General features: G+C 45.0%; 1 protein-coding gene and 1 pseudogene across 3 annotated transcripts in view; one reads left to right on the top strand and one right to left on the bottom strand.

Moving 5' to 3' along the window:
• The window catches only part of LOC124719941 (serine/threonine-protein kinase OSR1), a 538,784-nt gene that overhangs the window by 42,695 nt on the left and 474,658 nt on the right, over positions 1-21,431 (top strand). The gene's annotated exons all lie outside the window — the stretch shown is intronic.
• Positions 15,577-15,695, bottom strand: LOC124720693 (annotated as a pseudogene).

Here is a 21,431-nt window from a genome sequence, read left to right as displayed (position 1 = left end):
GAACTACTTAAACCTAACTAACCTAAGGACATCACACACATCCATGCCCGAGGCAAGATTCGAACCTGCGACCGTAGCGGTCGTGCGGTTCCAGACTGTAGCGCCTTTAACCGCTCGGCCACTCTGGCCGGCGCAGCGGTAAGCGCTCGGGTTCGTAATGCGAAGGTTGCCGGATCGAATCTCGCGCCATGCAACCTTTTTTTTTTAGTATTTGTAGTATATATATATATAAAATTCCCGGCAATCAGTTGCAACAATTATGCATATAATAAGTTGTTGAAAGTCGTTTGTCGTGGAAAAACTGGCGACTTCGAACATCATTATGTTTTGCGTAAACAAAGTTGTATTTCACAAATGTTGTTAATTGTCTTCATAATGTTAACCACGTATAGTTAACGGAAGACGTAGAAACGATATTCCGAAACGAATACGTATAGCGTAAGTCAAACGTTCGAATTAGAATAGAGATCCCACGAACACAAATTTGCTGTGGCAGGTATGAAATATAAACTCCGTTACTCGCTCGTTGCACTTGAAGGACAGATGTTGAATGGGCCGAAAAGAGTCGCCGCATAACAGCGTAGTTGCCTGCTAACTTCGAAAGAAGGTAGATGCGGTCCCTAGCGCAACTTACAACATCGTCGAAATTTGTGATATTGTGTTTTATTTCAAGTATTATTTTTCCACGACAAACGACTTTCAACAACTTATTATATGCATAATTGTTGCAACTGATTGCCGAGAATTATATATATATATATATATATATATATATATATATATATATATATATATATATATATATATACTTAGGAAAATATTTGGCGCAACTAACAACAATGGAATACGGATCAAGAAACGTACAGAGGAACTGTACAAACATACAGTTGGCTCTGAGCACTATGGGACTTAACTGCTGTGGTCATCAGTCCCCTAGAACTTAGAACTACTTAAACCTAACTAACCTAAGGACATCACACACATCCATGCCCGAGGCAGGATTCGAACCTGCGTCCGTAGCAGTCGCGCGGTTCCGGACTGCGCGCCTAGGACCACGAGACCACCGCGGCCGGCAAACATACGGAGACAATCACAGAAAAGATTAGAAAACGCAGACTACAATTCTATGGACACCTATACAGAATGCCATCACACAGGCTGACCAAACAGATCTTTGACTGGGTAACCACTAGAAACAACAAATGGGTGGCAGAGGTAGAAAACGACCTGAACCAACTCAACATAACAGCAGACACAATAAACGACAGAATAAAATTCAGAACCATCATTAAGAAAAGTAAACTACATGAGATACAATGTGACAAACGAACAGGCATAAAATGGACCGAAGAACGCAAGCAAGATCACAGCCAGAAGATGAAAGAAATATGGGCAACCAAAAAGGCAATCAAGATGAAGCCGAAGACACAAAGCCGACAAAAAGCATGGACAGAGGACCGTAAACAGAAACACAGCGAGCGAATGAGGGACGTTTGGGCAGCAAGGAAGGCACCAAAAGGAACTGGACATGTAGTTTAGTCCAAATGCGCTCTTTAAGGGCAAAACACTATTTGAATTACAAAAAACAAATAATGAAAAAAAAAAGTTGCATAGCGCGAGATTCGATCCGGCGACCTTTGGATTATGTACCCGAGCGCATGCCGCTGCGCTACGACGCTGTAGGGAACTATTAATCGTAGAGAGTATTTCACCGCAACGGTTTCTTTTAACTGTCGATTTTTTCGACAACGGCTGAGAAGTGCATCTTGGTGCTTTGCCACATTACACCTCTGGCCATGAGCTTTTGTTATGCGCAGTATGAATCGAATCTGAATTTCACAATTGGCGGCCTCCCCTTGTCAATCTCTGTCTCCCTCGGCCGCCCTCGTCGTTCTTCGCATGACCGCCTGTCTCAGTTCCACTGCCGGCTGCTCCTAGTTAGTCCAGTATCCAGTTGCTCGTTTCGTTCACTGCGCTCGCCTGTTTCACATATGTTCCTAACTGTTCTTGCACCTGGCTCTGGCTATTCAGCGTCCACGGCCGTTAATCAAAAAGTATTTTATAGTTACGTAAATTACATAAAAATTACGTTGTATGTAATAGGCACATCTTTTCAGGTAACAAAACGGCATATCAGCTCACTTCATTATATCGATGAACAGGAGAAGACATACTTATAACAAGGCGTTTTTTTTTGTTATTCATATATTTTTTGGTTTCATCGACTTGATTTAGCAGCTAACTTTCAACAATTTGCTTCATTTTTAGTGTAAGAAAATTCATATAAGACGATTTTCGTGTTTCTTTCATATACGAAACATTGCATTTAGAAAGGCTCTAATTATTTTTAAGTTTGGTTGTTTCCAATTTGCATTACCTGCTAGTTTGGTTTCCTTGAAAAAAAATAAAAAATAAGGTGGTTGTGAATCATTTCGGCTCAGTAGGAAAAACGGTGCCTCTGTCTGAAAAGACATAGATTGCCATAAAATCGTATTTACTTAATATCTCAAAAACATTTGTTCAGAAGGAGCTTTCAGACCAAAAACTTTATTACTGCGAACTTATTATTATTATTATTATTATTGCTATCTTAACTTTAATAATGCAACATAACAACCTAATTTTTACTAAGCGTGTGACACAAGTATTAGAAAACCACATTTTATTTTATGCTTCCATAAAGTCTCTACTTCGCCTGCGAACTTACAGAGACAACGTGAAGTATATATAGGGTGTCAACGATTATTGTTTACAATGTAGCATAGCTATTTAGTGGAAGTCGAAACGAAGAATTTTATACAAGACACTTGTGGTCTATTAAGGTGGGAAACAGCCACCAACAGGTTTACAAGACTACATGAGCTATAGCCCATGCGCGTCGCGTGAGATTTTCATGATCTCTTCTCCAACTCTCTACACATCGTCATCGATTGTTTCGCAGTTGTTGCTTGCATTAGCTTGTTATTTCTTCGCTGCCTAATTATTACATGTCTGTCTGTTTGTTGTATCTGCTCGTAACGGGCAACACATCGTCCGTAATTGGCGAGCAGTCTGTACTCGGGGCCGGTTTTCCGTGCGACACCCTATATTATTTCCCTGCCATCAGCCACACAACGCTACGGCTGGCTGAACGAGAGGTTCTGCAGAATCACAGAAATTACTTCTAAAAGTGTGTAAGAATTCTGTAATGAATAAAAACTCTATACTCCAGGGGGGGAGGCAAGTGCCTCTTGGTGCCCTCCATCCTTCAGTCACCTACACTACTATAGTTCAACTCTTTTATCTTGGCGGCTCGCGCATGCCCGCCCACACGCGGGACATTCCTGCGTTGCCAGTTGTACGCGCCAAGAGAAGCAGCGCCATAGTATAGTATAGTTCGCAAACTTACGTTTAGGGGGGAGCGCGCAGTTTACGAAGTAAAGCCGCCACGGCCGCATTGACCCTTTCGCTGCTACAGAGACGTGCTCCCCGCATTCCGTGCTGTGTCATCACTGCACTGCTCGCCTGTGCAGACACATTGTGTTTCGACTGCTTCGACACACTTCATTCGATTTCATAACAACTATTTGGCCCAAAAATTTGATTTTTACACATCTTCTTGACTGATACCTTCCCCCCATAAATGACTTAATTTTGTTTCGATGTTCAACGCAGTTATTGTGCAGCATTAGATGTCGTAAACCGTTGCACGAAATTTTGAACAGTTTGCAGAGGTAAAAGTCCATAGCGTATACTTTCCATATGGTCGATTTTAGTTGCTACTAGAAATTTCAAAAAATTACATTCAAACGAAAAAAATTTATGAAGTACGACAAGTGTCTTGTTTTTAAATAAATAATTTTAAGCACTGACCAAGGTTTGAACTCGCAACCACTCGCTTAGCAGCCATACACTCTGCCGATTACGCTAACGTAACTCGTCGTTTGAGGCTTCTCCCAGATGACTTTAAAACATCACGCAAAATACCGACAAACACTGTTGATATGATTATGAATTACAACACGTTTCGTCGAAGTACAATAGGAAATAAACAATTACCGCTGTTCTTTATTGCTCAAAAGCGGTTATTGAGAATGATACAAACACGTTTCCTTGCTATCGCCTGAATTAGGAGGCTTATTGCTTGTTTGGTTTAATTAATTAATAGAATATGAAGCAATTGGTATAAAGAATGGTTTTTCCAAACTTTCTATAAGAGCAAGTCTGCTATCAAGACATTGCTTTTGTTCAATTCCTTTATTTATGACTGAACGTTTCTAAAACTGAAGACACTCGTCCGTGCTCTGCACTGCAGTCGAGTTCTGGCAACGTCGTTCTCTGTTCATTGGCTGCCTGTGTTTAATGACGTCAGATGCGCAGAACGAACCTAAACTCGGCCGCCGTCATAAATGACGCGCACTTTAGTTTTCAGTTTTTCATAAGAACCATATACCAAGCACAAATGAACGGTGAACGAGTAAAAATGAACGGTTCCCAAAAAAAGAACGATCAGCAGTGAACTAGTTCCCAAGGACGAACGAGTTTGCCCGTCTCTAGTACACAACGCCGTGTGGCATTCTACACCGAACAGCGAAATAAACTGGTACACCTGGTTAATATCGTGTAGGGCCCCCGCCACCAAGCAGAAGTGTCGCAACACGACGCGGCATGGACTCAACTGATGTGTGAAGTAGTGCTGGAGGGAACTGACACCATTAATCCTGCAGGGCTGTTCATAAATCCATAAGAGTACGAGGGGGTGGAGATCTCGTCTGAACAGCACTTTGCAAGGCATCCCAGATATGCCCGATAATGGTCATGTCTGGGGAGTTTGGTGCCCATCAGAAGTGTTTAAACTCAGAAGAGTGTTCCTGGAGCCACTCAGCAGCAATTCTGGACGTATAGGATGTCGCATTGTCCTGCTGGAATTGCCCAAGTCCGTCGTAATACACAATTGACATGAGTGGATGGCAGGTGATCAGACAGGATGCTTACGTATGAGTCACCTGTCAGAGTCGTATTTACACCTATCAGTGGTCCCGTATCATATCAACTGCGCACGACCCACACCAGTTTGAACAGCCCCCTACTGACATGCAGGGTCCATGGATTCATAAGGTTGTCTCCATACCCGTACACGTCCATCTGCTCGATGCAATTTGAAACGAAACCCGTCCGACCAGGCAACAAATGGTTCAAATGGCTCTAACAAGGGAACCTCCCTATCGCACCCCCCTCAGATTTAGTTATAAGTTGGCACAGTGGATAGGCCTTGAAAAACTGAACACAGATCAATCGAGAAAACAGGAAGAAGTTGTGTGGAACTATGAAAAAACAAGCAAAATATACAAACTGAGTAGTCCATGCGCAAGATAGGCAATATCAAGGATAGCGTGAGATCAGGAGCGCCGTGGTCCCGTGGTTAGCGTGAGCAGCTGCGGAGCGAGAAGTCCCTGGTTCAAATCTTCCCTCGAGTGAAAAGTTTAATTTTTTTTCAGACAATTATTATCTGACAAACTATTATGTTTTATAACTTTTTTGGGAGTGATTATCACATCCACAAGAAAACCTAAATCAGGCAAGGTAGAAGAATCTATTTACCCATTCGCCAAGTGTAAAAGGAAGGTGGGTCGACAGCATATTCCTGTCATGTGACGCACATGCCCCCACCAGTGTCGTATAGAATATATCAGACGTGTTTACCTGTGGAGGAATCGGTTGACCTATGACATTGCGATCAAATGTTTTCGGTTCCCATTGGAGAGGCACGTCCTTTCCTCTACTAATCGCACGGCGCTCTTGAGCTCACATTGTCCTTGATGTTGCCTATGTTGCGCATTGACTATTCAGTTTGTATATTTTGCTTATTTTTTTCATAGTTCCACACAACTTCTTCCTGTTTTCTCGATTGATCTGTGTTCAGTTTTTTAAGGCCTATCCACTGTGCCAACTTATAACTAAATCTGAGGGGGTGCGATGGGGAGGTTCCCTTGTAAGCACTATGGGACTTAACATCTGAGGTCATCAGTCCCCTAGAACTTAGAACTACTTAAACCTAACTAACCTAAGGACATCACACACATCCATGCGCGAGGCAGGATTCGAACCTGCGACCGTAGCAGTCGCGCGGCTCCGGACTGAAGCGCCTAGAACCGCTCGGCCACCCCGGCTGGCCTTCATGGATTATTTTGGTGCCTAAGTACAAGAATTCCTTAATTTCATCTGCTTCGAGACCATCAATCCTGATGTTAAGTTTCTCGCTGTTCTCATTTCCGCTACTTCTCATTAATTTCGTCTCTCTTCTATTTACTCTCAGTCCACATTCTGTACTCATTACATTGTTAATCCCATTCAGCAGGTCCTGGAACTCTTCTTCACTTTCATTCAGGACAGCAACGTCATCAGCGAATTGTATCACTGATATCTTTTCACCTTCAATTTTAATTCTATTTTTGATCCATTTTTTTTATTTCCGTCAATGCTTCTTCGATGTATAGGTTGAAAAGCAGGAGTGAAAGACTACATCCCTGACTTACACGCTTTTTAATCCGAGCTCTTCATTCTTTTTGTTGCAGTCTTATTGTTCCCTCTTGGCTCTTGTACATATTGAATATTACCCGTCTGTCCCTATAGCTTATCCCTATTTTTCTCAGAATTTCGAACATCTTCCACCATTTTACATTGTCGAACGCTTTCTCCCGGTCGACAAATCCAATGAACGTGTCTTGATTTTTATTTAGACTTGCTTCCATTATCAACCTTTACGTCGGAATTGCCTCTCTGGTGCCTGTTTACCTTTCCTAAAGCCAAACTGACCGTCCATCTTGTACATCCTCATTTTTTTCTTCTGTTCTTCTGCATACTTTTCTTGTTGGCAACTTGCATGCATAAGCTGTTACGTTGACTGTAGGTTAATGCCCTTGTCGGCTCTTGAGAATTGTGAGGATAAATTTTCTTCCGAAATATGTATGGCCAGACTCACACATACTGCACATCAAAGTGAATAGTCACCCCCTGATTTAGCATACTGTGATGGAATGTTATCTGTCCGTTTTGCCTTATTCGATTGTAAGCTCCAAACCTCTATCAAATTCTGATCCTAACACTGGATATCCTATTTCTCATAAATCGACTCGTTTTCCTTCTCTTATGACATCAGACAATTCTTCCTGCTGATAGACGCCTTCAGTGTCCTCTTATTACATATCCCTTCTCTCCTCTGCATTTAACAGTCGGGTTCGGATTGCACTCCTAATGTTACCGCCCTTGCTTTGAATTTCACCGAAGGTTGTTTTGATCGTTCAGTTGACCTATGCCTGAGTAGCACTCTCAGGATCCGTGGAGAGCAGAATGGGCCGAGGAATGCCACAGACAAGATGGAGTGATGATGTCATTACGGATGCGAAGGGCCTGCGAAAAGGAGAATGGGCTACGAAAGCCGGGAAAAGTAATGACTAGTGGAGGAATGTACGTCAGAGGAAAATGAGCTTCGTCTGTCCGTAGGATGGTCCAGGGCCAGCCATCGACAGGTTCAACCATTGCGACAAAGTGGAGAGCGAAGTCAACAGGTGGTTGTGCGTCCTGTGGTGCAGGCTGCTGTACCATTTGAGAATGGTTCGAAGCACCTCGCGCACTGCATGACGACCGAGAATTGCGCGCAGTGTTTACTGCCATGTTGTTGTGGTTGTTGTTGTTGTGCTCTTCAGTCCTGAGACTGCTTTGATGCAGCTCTCCATGCTACTCTATCCTGTGCAAGCTGCTTCATCTCCCACTACCTACTGCAGCCTACATCCTTCTGACTCTGTTTAGTGGCCGGCCGCGGTGGTCTAGCGGTTCTGGCGCTGCAGTCCGGAACCGCGGGACTGCTACGGTCGCAGGTTCGAATCCTGCCTCGGGCATGGGTGTGTGTGATGTCCTTAGGTTAGTTAGGTTTAAGTAGTTCTAAGTTCTAGGGGACTTATGACCTAAGATGTTGAGTCCCATAGTGCTCAGAGCCATTTGAACCATTTCTGTTTAGTGTATTCATCTCTTGGTCTCCCTCTACGATTTTTACCCTCCACGCTGCCCTCCAATACTAAATTGGTGCTCCATTGACGCCTCAGAACATGTCCTACCAACCGATCCCACAAACTCCTCTTCTCCCAATTCCATTCAACACCTCATCATTAGTTATGTGATCTACAAATCTAATCTTCAGCATTCTTCTGTAGCACCACATTTCGAAAACTTCTATGCTCTTCTTGTCTAAACTATTTATCGCCCACGTTTCACTTCCATACATGGCTACACTCCATACAAATACTTTCAGAAACGACTTCCTGACACTCAAATCTATACTCGATGATAACAAATTTCTCTTCTTCAGAAACGCTTTCCTTGCCATTGCCAGTCTACATTTTATATCCTCTCTACTTCGACCATCATCAGTTATTTTGCTCCCCAAATATCAATACTCCTTTACTACTTTAAGGGTCTCATTTCCTAATCTAATTCCCTCAGCATCACCTCATTTAATTCGACTACATTCCATTATCCTCGTTTTGCTTTTGTTGATGTTCATCTTATATCCTCCTTTCAAGACACTGTCCATTCCGTTCAACTGCTCTTCCAAGTCCTTTGCTGTCTCTGCCAGAATTACAATGTCATAGGCGAACCTCAAAGTTTTCATTTTTTCCATGGATTTTAATCCCTACTCCGAATTTTTCTTTTGTTTCCTTTACGGCTTGCTCAATATAACATCGGGAATAGGCAACAACCCTGTCTCACTCCCTTCCCAACCACTGCTTCCCTTTCATGTCCCTCGTCTCTTATAACTGCCATCTGTTTTCTGTACAAATTGTAAATAGCCTTTCGCTACCTGTATTTTACCCCTGCCAGCTTCCGAATTACACTATCATATTTCTTTGACAAAGAAATATGATCAAATATTCGTCAAATTTCTTTGAGAAAGCTTTTTCATGTGGCGCTAAAAAAGGGTATAACACTATCGTCATATTTTTCGTCAGATTTCAAGATGGCCGACAACTTGTTATTGTGCGGTGCTCTTGCTAGTACCACAATTGCGTTGTGTGTGTACTTGGAAGAAAAGCGGCGGAAAAAAGGAAACGTACTTGGATGAAGCCATAGGTATTAGTAGAGATAATAAAAACATTCATCAAAATTTGTTACAAGAGCTGCAAGTGGAGCAAGTCCAAGCTGAGTATATAAATTACTTACGAAGGGATGAGAATGTCTTTCAGTATTTTCTCGGTAAAGTGGCTTCTCATATTACAAAACACAATACTCTGTTGAGCAATGCTATATGTGCAGAATACAGGCCAACTCTGGCACTGTGATTTCTTGATAGGGGAGAGAGCTACTCTAGTTTACAACAGAGCACTCGAATGTTACATAGCACATTGACGAAAATACGTGTGAGGCGATTTATAAAGCACTGAAGGGGGAATATGTGAAGGTAAATAAATGTTTAATACCATATACGAGCAATAAAAACTAGTTCTAGTTTGAATAATTTAATTACTTGAATAAGTGTTCCAATGACTACACAATTAATAAAAAGTACGAAACAGGTGAAGCGCTTTTTAACTTGTTGCGTCCAGAATTCAAAAATTGGCAAAGTAGAATGGAAAGCTAAGAAAGAATTTTTTATTTTATTTTAGAGTGTGACCACATCGTCTGTTCCGTCTTGCTGAAAAGCTGCCTGGATGTTTCCACATGTAGAGGTGGATGGCTATAGCTGTGACTGTGGACGTGGAGTCGCCTGCAGCATATCCCACCCCCGTCAACACACTACTTAGCAGGCACTGTGCTCCCTCGCTCACCTCCCACCCAAGCCGAAACAAGTTTATTAAAAAAAGAAGAGTCGAAGGAAGACACCAACTTTGAAGCCATGTTTACAAGCACACTACAGTGACGCCAGCGCTCCAAGCGGTTACATTGCACATTGCGATCAACAGAAAACGAACGACTTTTATGATCAAATCTACGGTGAGGCCCTAGATTTGATCATACACTACTGGCCATTAAAATTGCTACACCAAGAAGAAATGCAGATGATAAACTGGTATTCATTGGACAAAATTATTATACTAGAACTGACATGTGATTACATTATCACGCAATTTGGGTGCATAGATCCTGAGAAATCAGTACCCAGAACAACCACCTCTGACCGTAATAACAGCCTCGATACGCCTGGGCATTGACTCAAACAGACCTTGGATGGCGTGTACAGGTACAGATGCCCATGCAGTTTCAACACGATACCAAAGTTCATCGAGAGTAGTGACTGGCGTATTGTGACGAGCCAGTTGCTCGGCCACCATTGACCAGACGTTTTCAGTTGGCGAGAGATCTGGAGAATGTGCTGGCCAGGGCAGCAGTCGAACATTTTCTGTTTCCAGAAAGGCCTGTACAGGACCTGCAACATGTGGTCGTGCATTATCCTGCTGAAATGTAGGGTTTCGCAGGGATCGAATGAAGGATAGAGTCACGGATCGTAACACGTCTGAAATGTAACGTCCACTGTTCAAAGTGCCGTCAATCCGAACAAGAGGTGACCGAGACGTGTAACCAATGGCACCCCATAACATCACGCCGGATGATACGCCAGTATGGCGATGACGAATACACGCTTCCGATGTGCGTTCACCGCGATGTCGCCAAACACGGATGCGACCATCACGATGCTGTAAACAGAACCTGGATTCATCCGAAAAAATGACGTTTTGGCATTCGTGCACCCAGGTTTGTCGTCGAATACACCATCGCTGGCGCTCCTGTCTGTGATGCAGCGTCGAGGGTAACCGCAGCCACAGTCTCCGAGCTGATAGTACGTGCTGCTGCAAACGTCGTCGAACTGTTCGTGCAGATGGTTGTTGTCTCTCAAACGTCCCCATCTGTTGACTCAGGGATCGAGACGTGGCTGCACGATCCGTTACAGCCATTCTGATGAGATTCCTGTCATCTCGACTGCTAGTGATACGTGGCCGTTGGGATCCAGCACGGCGTTCCGTATTACCCTCCTGAACCCATCGATTCCATATTCTGCTAACAGTCATTGGATGTCGACCAACGCGAGCAGCAATGTCGCGATACGATAAACCGCAATCGCGACAGGCTACAATCCGACGTTTATCAAAGTCGGATGGTACGCATTTCTCCTCCTTACACGAGGCATCACAACAACGTTTCACCAGGCAACGCCGGTCAACTGCTGTTTGTGTATGAGAAATCGGCTGGAGACTTTCCTCATGTCGGCACCAGCCTTGTGTGAATGCTCTGAAAAGCTAATCATTTGCATATCACAGCGTCTTCTTCCTGTTGGTTAAATTTCGTGTCTGCAACACGTCATCTTCGTGATGTAGCAATTTTAATGGCCAGTAGTGTATTTATTTGACGACAGGCGAAATTTGACAATGTTCCCCATTACATCGTCAAATTTCTTTGACACAAATATTTGACATATCAGCTTTGACAAAGAAGTATGACAGTGTAATTAATCAGAGCATATTAATGCCTACTAAATGGGGTCCGGATACTTCTGAGTAAATAATGTACATCAGACGGATTTTTCGCCAGTGTCACCTTGTATATGCAGCGCCGCCGCTGATACAGAAGGTGATATATATCGGTGGACGTGCGGGCAGCTGCTGGTAAACGCAGGCCAGATGCGGTCGCAGTCGTCAATACAGCTTGTTTAGGCCGATTTGCGCCTTGTGTATACACACCTCCTGCAGCGCCTTGACGTCACGCCTCGTGTGTAAGTGTGTGTGTGTGTGTGTGTGTGTGTGTGTGTCTTATAGACACAAGTGGCTGTCGCTTTGGCGCCTCCCAGCCTGTGTTTGCATTCCACAGGTGGCAGCAGCTCTGCGGCAACCTGTTGCATCGTCGATGTGCCAAAATGGTAGACCTAGCAATTCTAGAGCAGCACCAACATCCTCTTACCAACAAAAACCGCCATTTGAATCTGCTTTCAGTATTCATGGCTTGATCTCCCTCTACAACATCAACACCTGCCGCTGTCAACGATTTCTTCCTGCCTCAAGGTGTATCCTATCAATCAATGCCTTCTTTTGGTCAACAATTTTTCCTCCAATTCACTTCAGTAACTCCTCACTACTTACTCTATCTACCGAACTAGTCTCCGTCATTCTTTCGTAACACCACTTTTTCTCTATTTGCCTCAACTGTCTAGAGTCCATGTTGCATTTTCGTACAAGCAAATACCATCAGAAAATAATTCCCAATACCTAACATGTCTTGGGGATAGTCAAGGTTCAAAAAAGATGTTATATGGGATGATTAAAAAAAGTAAGAGGACGAACGGTACGAGACAGATTATGTTCGAATGGTGAACAAAAGTGGACAAGATGTAGAGAATAAGGAGGAACTGAAATTAAGTGGAAGGAGTATTTTGAACTACTCCTGAACCCGAATGGAGACCTGAATGAGGAGGAAAAAGCCGAGGAGAAGAAAAGAGGAACAGCAAATAGAAAAAGACCTTGGAAAAGTGGAAGAGGCATTGGGATGGTAAGAGCAACAGGAGAGGTGGGGATACAATGGCTATATCGAGTAATGAAAGTTGTGTGCAGACAGAAGATGATGGTTCAAATGGCTCTGAGCACTATGGGACTTAACATGTGAGGTCATCAGTCCCCTAGACTTAGAACTGCATAAACCTAACTAACCTAAGGACATCACAAACATTTATGCCTGAGGCAGGATTCGAACCTGCGACCGTAGCAGCAGTGCGGTTCCCGACTGAAGCGCCCAGAACCGCTCAGCCACAGCGACTGGCACAGAAGATGATCCCAGAAGACTGGAAGAAGGGAATAATTGTCCAGATCTTTAAGAAGGGATATAGAAGAGAGTGCAAGAACTATTGGGGGATAACACTGATGAGCCATTGTGCAAAGATTTTTGAGAAAATTTTGGAAGTACGAATTTGGGCAAAACTAGAAGGAAGAATGACAGATGAGCAACATGGCTTCAGAACAGGAAGGTCCAAGGTGGATCTAATTTTTGCTGTAAGACAAGTGCAGGAACAGGACTATGAATATGGAATAGATCTGCTAATGACCTTCCTGGACATTGAAAAAGCGTATAATGTGTACATAGAAGCAAAGTGTGGAAAGCCCTGGAGAACAGAGGAGTAGCAAAACAGATTATTTGGAGGATAAGGGAAATGTATCATGGAAGCTTGAGCTGTGAGAAAATGGGAGGGGAGAGATCAGCTTGGATTGAAGAGAGGAATGGCTTGAGACAGGGAAGTGCTCTTCCACCATTACTCTTCATTGTAGTGGTGGATGATATAATGAGTACAGTACAAAGTTATGGGATGAAATGTATTATAAGTAAGAGTGAGATGATTATCATAACGGAGTTGCCGAGCGGTTCTAGGCGCTACAGTCTGGAACCGCGCGACCGCTACGGTCGCAGGTTCGAATCCTGCTGCGGGCATGGATGTGTGTGATGTCCTTAGGTTAGTTAGGTTTAAGTAGTTCTAAGTTCTAGGGGACTGGTGACCTCAGAAGTTAAGTCCCATAGTGCTCAGACCCATTTGAACCATTTTGATTATCACAACAAGAAAGAAGGAGAGAGGAACAAATGGAATAACAATTGGTGGGGAACGATTAAGGAGAGTGGATGCCTGATGCAGTAAGATGGAAAAACGACAGAGAAACAAACGAGTGGAGGAGAAAAGCATAAGCATTTCGGAAGAGTGCCAGAAGCCTGATATGGAGCAAGGATGCACCCCCAAATCAGAAATAAAGGTTATATACCGGTCATACTATGTCCCGATCCTGACATAAGCATCAGAAACCTGGGTTATGAAAGGAAGAGAGAAAAGCAAAGTACAAGCTAGTGACGTGAAATTCTTGAGAAACAGTATTGGAGTGACAGGTTAAGAAATGAGAGGATCAGAGAGTTAATGAAGGTGGAACCATGACAGGAGAAACAGTATTGGAGTGACAGGTTAAGAAATGAGAGGATCAGACAGTTAATGAAGGTGGAACCATTACAGGAGAAATCAAGGCTGAGATGGTATGGACACGTTAAGAGAATGGCAGAGGATTCCCAGGAGGATACACGAGATGAAACTAGAAGGAAAGAGACGACGAGGAAGACCGAGAGACAGATGGCTGAAAGGAATAGAGGAATGCGTCCAGAGGAAAGGAGAAGATTGTGGCTAGACAGAGCACGATGGAGAGGCCTATGTTCCATACAGACCCAGCCAGAGGCTGGAAAGTGTCCAAGATGATGATGATGATGACCTAACACGTATTAGATGCTAACATTTTCCTCTTTCCCATATCTATGTTGTCGCTGTAGGCAATCTAAACTGTATACCAGAAACAATTATACTAACAGAAAAAAAATCACAACACCAAAAAGTAATTACTGTAGAGTAACGAAATTTCGGGAATACGTCTGTCTGCGTAACATATTTAAGTGTACCGAGCGAGGTGGCGCAGTGGCTAGCACACTGGACTGGCATTCGGGAGGACGACGGTTCAATCCCGCGTCCGGCCATCCTGATTTCCCTAAATCGCTCCAGGCAAATGCCGGGATGGTTCCTTTGAAAGGGCACGGCCGACTTCCTTCCCCGTCCTTCCCTAATCCGATGAGACCGTGACCTCGCTGTCTGGTCTTCTCCCCGAAACAACCCAACCCAACATATTTAAGTGATTAACAATCCAAGATGACAGGTTAATGTAAGTGCGAGATATACTATTGCAAATGTGAAGTGCTGGTACATTAATAAAAGGTTTAGCCCGGCAGAATGTTGTATGCAAGCATGCAAACGTGCATGCATTTTCTTGTACAGATGCCAGATGTCTGTCTATAAGGTGGAGTTGCACGCTTGTTGTGCTTGGTCGGTAAGTACACGGTCGGTTAATGTAGTTTGTGGGTGACGCTGGAGTTGTTGTCCGATGATGGCCCTCGATTGCAGACAGGTCTGGTGATGGAGCAGGCTGAGGCAACATGTCAGCACTCTGCAGAGCATGTTAGCTTACTGCAGCGATAGGTAGGCGAGTGTTATCCTGTTGGAAAATACCCCCTGTAATGTTGTTCACGAATGGCAGCACAACAGGTGGAATCGCCAGACTGACGTACAAATTTGTGCAGTCAGGGCATGCGTGATAACCGTGAGAGTGCTCCTGCTGTCATAGGAAATCCCACCCCAGAGCGTAACTCGGGGTGTATGTCCAGTCAGTCTAACACGCAGACAGGTCGGTTGCAGGGCCTCATCGTAACCACCGAGGGCCGGCCGGTGTGGCCGTGCGGTTCTAAGCGCGTCAGTTTGGAACCGCGTGACAGCTACGGTCGCAGGTTCGAATCCTGCCTCGGGCATGGATGTGTGTGATGTCCTTAGGTCAGTTAGGTTTAAAGCACTCCATCTCCAGGCCACAAGTGGCCCATCGGGACCATCCGACCGCCGTGTCATCCTCAGCTGAGGATGCGGATAGGAGGGGCATGTGGTCAGCACACCGCTCTCCTGGTCGTTACGATGGTTTTCTTCGACCGGAGCCGCTACTATTCGGTCGAGTAGCTCCTCAATTGGCATCACGAGGCTGAGTGCACCCCGAAAAATGGCAACAGCGCACGGCGGCCTGGGCGGTCACCCATCCAAGTACCGGCCATGCCCGACAGCGCCTTAACTACGGTGATCTGACGGGAACCGGTGTATCCACTGCGAAAAGGCCGTTGCCATAGTTAGGTTTAAGTAGTTCTAAGTTCTAGGGGACTGATGACCTCAGATGTTAAGTCCCATAATGCTTACGAGGGGACGTTCTGGGAGGTGCATCGAGCTATGAGTTCCCACTTCGCCTGCTTATAGTGTGGGTAGGCACCTATCAGACCCTAAAATTGTAGGTACCAATGCGGTCTCGTTTTTGAAATATATGCAGAAAAGTTTCACTATTGTGGCAAGTGAGCGAGTAGCCGAGTGGGGGAAAAAAATGGCAAGCGAGCGAGACCCCCGTCCAGGCGACCCTGGTTCAATACCTGTCTATGCTACTTTTGTTTTTTTTAATGCTTATTTTTATTTGTAATTACTCATGAAAATTTTGCAAGGAATTGATTAAAAAGGATTACAAGCCTCTATAAATCAAAATCACAAATTGAATGTCACACTTTGTTTCAATCTTTTGCGTTTATTTTTATTTTAACAGGAAATTAACCGTAACTAAAACGTTGGCATACATACATTTGCCTATTTACCTGAAAACTGAGAAAAGTTGTTAAAATATTTCTTCGAAAATAGTCATAAACCCGTCGTACAAATGTTGGGACAGGGTCCTAGAAAATTTTATAGCTGTCAGATCGTTGACGCGCCGTCGCGCCTAATCCAGTTCATTGCCTGTGACCGTTGGCGTTCCACTATTTGTACCTGCCGTTCCACGAATAAAGGGACTCTACTGTCTGTGTACGTGAGTAGCGACGGTTATAACTGGCGAATAAACGTTTCTCGTCAGTTGAAAGCTTGGCTTTGAAGTGTGCAGACGTTTATCCTTTAAAATGGAGCAAAGTGCAAGTTGTTCACGAGTTGTCGATGTGCGCAATTTTGACAACATTGAACATTTGGTGGAAGACCAAGGAGGTTCAAAAAATGTTCAAATGTGTCTGAGATCATATGCGACTTAACTGGTTAGGTCATCAGTCCCTAAGCTTACACACTACTTAACCCAAATTATCCTAAGGACAAACACACACACCCATGCCTGAGGGAGGACTCGAACCTCCGCCGGGACCAGCCGCACAGTCCGTGACTGAAGCGCCTGAGACCAAGCAGGTCTCTTGTGGGCTGCAGCTAACTATGAAGAACGGCAGGAGTTAACAAATTTTGACAAAATTTGACATTCAATGTGTAATTGTGATTCGTAGAGTCTTGTAATTCTTTTTAGTCAATTCCTTGCTGAATTTTGATGATAAATTATGAATTAAAAAAGGCATTTGAAATAAAAAAGGAAACAAAAGTAGCATAGACGGGTCTCGAACCAGGGTCGCCTGGACGGGAGTCTCGCTCCCTTGTCACTTTTTTTATTTATTTTTATTTATATAGATATCAATGTGCGAAGAGTCATAGTAAATGAAGCCTGGAAAACTAAAACAGAATTAAGACACCATCCAAGATAGTAAACATAAATAACATGAAAATAAAGCTACCACTTCGTAGTTAGGCTTCCCAGCGACTGCGCCCACTGATAAAGATAGTTCAATATGTGATCGTTTGCAGTTCGTTCTGACCTCATCTGCCACTGCCTGGAACATTCCAGCTGCACGGCGGGCTGTGAAAGGCACTCCAGAGGTGGTTTGCGAAGCATTGTCGATATCTGGTATGCCCGGAAATAGCGTGATGCCTTTCTTGCAAATAGAGCCAGAAGTCAAGGAAATTCTTGTGTCCGTCTCGATAGAGGTAATGGACCGCATGACCACGTATCAAAGTGACGGAGTTGGTCCGAGTCTTGGGGTAGAATGTCTCATCCGGAAACAATAACGTGCGTGCAGATGTATGCTCCGGCGTAACTCGCAAGAGACAAGCCAGCATCTGCCGCACTAGGTGCCAAACCGCTTCCGCCTCTGTACAGGAGAAGGGGTGCTCGTCAGAATCTACTGTATTGCAACCCACACAATTGGGAGATTCTGTCAAGTGGCTACTCGGCTACTCGCTCACTTGCCACAATAGTGAAACTTTTCTGTATATAAAGAGCTGCCCTAACTTTAACAGGCAATATTTGAAAAACGAGGCCGCATTGGCACCTATAGTTTTAGGGTCTGACAGGTGCCTACCCACACTGTAAGCAGCCGAACTGGGAGCTCGTAACGCGATGCACCGCTCACAAGTATTATTGTTCCCAATCGCTACAAACACAAAAACAGAACTAATTTCAAATCTATCGCAAAGACACGCGAATTAACTGTCTACACCATATCTACTTACGTTTTCAAAATAAAAAAGTAATTTTCAAACCCACAAATCCGTGCACAAACACCATAAAAACCTCTCTACTTTCCGCCAAAACACACGCGCGGCAGTACATCCATACGGCTGATTGTCGAACTGGTTCAGTTCATCCTGTCATTTACGATCGCTGTGAAGAACTACTACGAGCTTAACAGCAGCAGTAGAGTGTACACACTTAACTAAATAACAAATTTCGTACGAAATGTTGCTCAGTATAGGATACATCGAAGGAATGAAGTCTGTAGCTGATCAGCTGCACTATGCGTTAAAGGGTTAAGTACTTCTACACTACTGGTCATTAAAATTGCTACACCAAGAAGAAATGCAAATGATAAGCGGGTATTCTTTGGACAAATATATTATACTACAACTGACATGTTATTACATTTTCACGCAATTTGGGTGCATAGATCCTGAGAAATCAGTACCCAGAACAACCACCTCTGGCCGTAATAACGGTCTTGATACGCCTGGGCATTGAGTCAAACAGGTGTGTACAGGTACAGCTGCTCGTGCAGCTTCAACACGATACCACAGTTCAAGAGTAGTGACTGGCATATTGTGACAAGCCAGTTGCTCGGCCACCATTGACCAGACGTTTCCAATTGGTGAGAGACCTGGAGAATGTGCTAGCCGGGGCAGCAGTCGAACATTTTCTGTATCCAGAAAGGCCCGTACAGGACCTGCAACATGCGGTCGTGCATTATCCTGCTGAAATGTAGGGTTTAGCAGGGATCGAATGAAGGGTAGAACCACGGGTCGTAACACGTCTGAAATGTAACGTCCACTGTTCAAAGTGCCGTCAATGCGAACAAGAGGTGACCGAGACGTGTAATCAATGGCACCCCAAACCATCACGCCGGCTGATACGCCAGTATGGCAATGACGAATACACGCTTCCAATGTGCGTTCACCGCGATGTCGCCAAACACGGATGCTGTAAACAGATCCTCGATTCATCCGAAAAAATGACGTTTTGACATTCGTGCACCCAGGTTCGTCGCCGAGTGCACCATCGCAGGCGCTCCTGCCTGTGATGCAGCGTCAAGGGTAACCGCAGCCACGGTCTCCGAGCTGATAGTACGTGCTGCTGCAAACGTCGTCGAACTGTTCGTGCAGATGGTTGTTGTCTTGCAAACGTCTCAATCTGTTGACTCGGGGATCGAGACGTGGCTGCACGATCCGTTACAGCCGTGCGGATAAGATGCCTGTCATCTCGACTGCTAGTGATACGAGGCCGTCGGGATCCAGCACGGCGTTCCGTATTGCCCTCCTGAACCGACCGATTCCATATTCTGCCAACAGTCATTGGATCTCGACCAACGCCAGCAGCAATGTCGCGATACGGTAAACCGCAATCGCGATGGGCTACAATCGAACCTTTATCAAAGTCGGAAACGTGATGGTAGGCAATACTCCTCCTTACACGAGACATCACAACAACGTTTCACCAGGCAACGACAGTCATCTTCGTGGTGTAGCAATTTTAGTGGCCAGTTGTGTATATGTATGAGGCACTGTGAAGAATTAAGTCAGTGATTGGTGTATGGGTCGTGTTTGTTAACTGCTGTAATTGTCACAAATAAACAATTACCTCAATGAGTGACATTCTTCCTGTTGCACTGTAACGCAATAGGCTGCTCAACCTTCTTTCACTTGTCCACTGTAGAGTTAGACAATGTTTACATTGTTTGGCTAGAACCAATTTAGCCTCCGCCATACACCGTACGGAGCCTTGAACAAGAGATTGGATGGTACGCGGTGTTAATCACTGCACCACAGGGGGGCTTTTGATAAATTTGCGGATTTTACGACTGGACCTCGTACTGAGCCTTGCGGGATCTTCCCCTTTTCGCTGCCCCAGGCAGAACGCCAAATCCTCCGGCCGCCGAATCTCGCACGCAGCGGCCTGTGGTCCACTTAGGCCGCCCCACCTCCGCTTGGCTCTGCCCACACTTTATGTCCAGTGGCCGCCCACAAGCGGCTTCTCAGAATTCGCACATTAGACAACACAGGCGCTGCTCGTAGCGCGAGAGTGCCACCTCAACCACACGCATCACCGTCCCTGGAAACTGCCACACTGTGGAAGCAACTTACATGACATCCACCCCACGTTGCGACCACTACTGCTTCACCAAATCCTCTTGCACAGTTCTCCAGCATTCCAGTCTCCAGCGACATACATCCCTGTAGCTCCAGCACGTGTTCTGACGTCGCCGCCCCAACTCCAATCGGGGCACAGTCCAGCGGAGAGCTCCCGTGGCCCTTCTGCTCGCTCGATACCGAGCTGGTCCACCTTCAGAACGCAATACAAGAGAGATTCTGCATGCCACAGATTCTACCTCGGTAGGTTTCCAGAAGGAGGTGGCACGTGTCACACAATTCCCGTAAATTATGGGTCGGTGGTTTGGAGACGGAGGGCTGGCGCCAGACAGTGATCGAGATGTGTTCCATTGAATCCACATTAGAAGGCCTTTGTGGCCGAGACATCGACATGAGTCCACTAGAATGCCCCCCAAACCACTGTGGGCTAGTGCGTGCACATTGTCCTGCCGGAAGGTATCACCACTGTCGGCAACTACATCGAGCGTGAAAGGACGCAGGCGATCTGTAGTAATGTTTGTGCAGCTCACAGCTGTCATCCTGCCTTCGATTTATTTATTATTTACTAGCTGTATGAGGCCACACTTGCTGTTCCTCAGTCTGTTTAAATGGAAAAGAAACAAAAGAGAAAGCACACCTTTGTAATATGTATCGGAACTGGACATACTGTACATCCTAATCTGCTGCTCTCCCCCCTCACGCTTTCTTTGTGCATGTCCTCCTCCTTCCTTTGTCCATCACCTCCTACCCTTCACTCTGACCTTCTCCTCTCTCTCTCTCTCTCCATCCCCTCCTGTGACCTCTCTGTCACTCCGTTTCTGTCGATCACCTCCAACTACTCACTCTCTCCATCTTCTCCTCCCTCCCCTCTCTCGCCGCCTCCTTTTGCCGCATCTCAACCTCTCTTTGTCCTCACCTCCTCCCCCTTTCTCTGTCTAACTTGTCCTCCCTCCCCTCTCCATCATCTCCTGCCCCCCCCCCCCCGTGCTTCTCTTCCATCACCTAGTCCCCCCTTTCTCTATCCATCTTCCTCCCGCCCCCCCCCCCATCTTTCTCCATCTACTCCTGCCCCCCTCACTCTCTCCATCTCCTTTTTTTCCACTTCTGTGTTCATTTCCTCCCACCCCTTTGTGCGTTTCCTGTTCCCCATTCTGTCATGACCTTCAGCCTTATCTATTGTTATTGCAAATCCATATTCTGTAATACTTTTCTAGTCAACAATCGATAAGCCATAAAGGTAAATCTCCTAAGACACTGCGGGAAAAACGGTTTATGTCCATTTCATTCGGAGATTAGTTTATGGCACATTCTGATGGCCAGCTGTCGGTGTTCGAAGGCAGTTAAAACGACTATCAAATATCGTGGCAAGTCACCAAAA

Source organism: Schistocerca piceifrons, chromosome 11, assembly GCF_021461385.2.
Source record: "Schistocerca piceifrons isolate TAMUIC-IGC-003096 chromosome 11, iqSchPice1.1, whole genome shotgun sequence".
Lineage (NCBI taxonomy): Eukaryota > Metazoa > Arthropoda > Insecta > Orthoptera > Acrididae > Schistocerca > Schistocerca piceifrons.
This window is presented reverse-complemented; position numbering and strand designations above follow the sequence as displayed.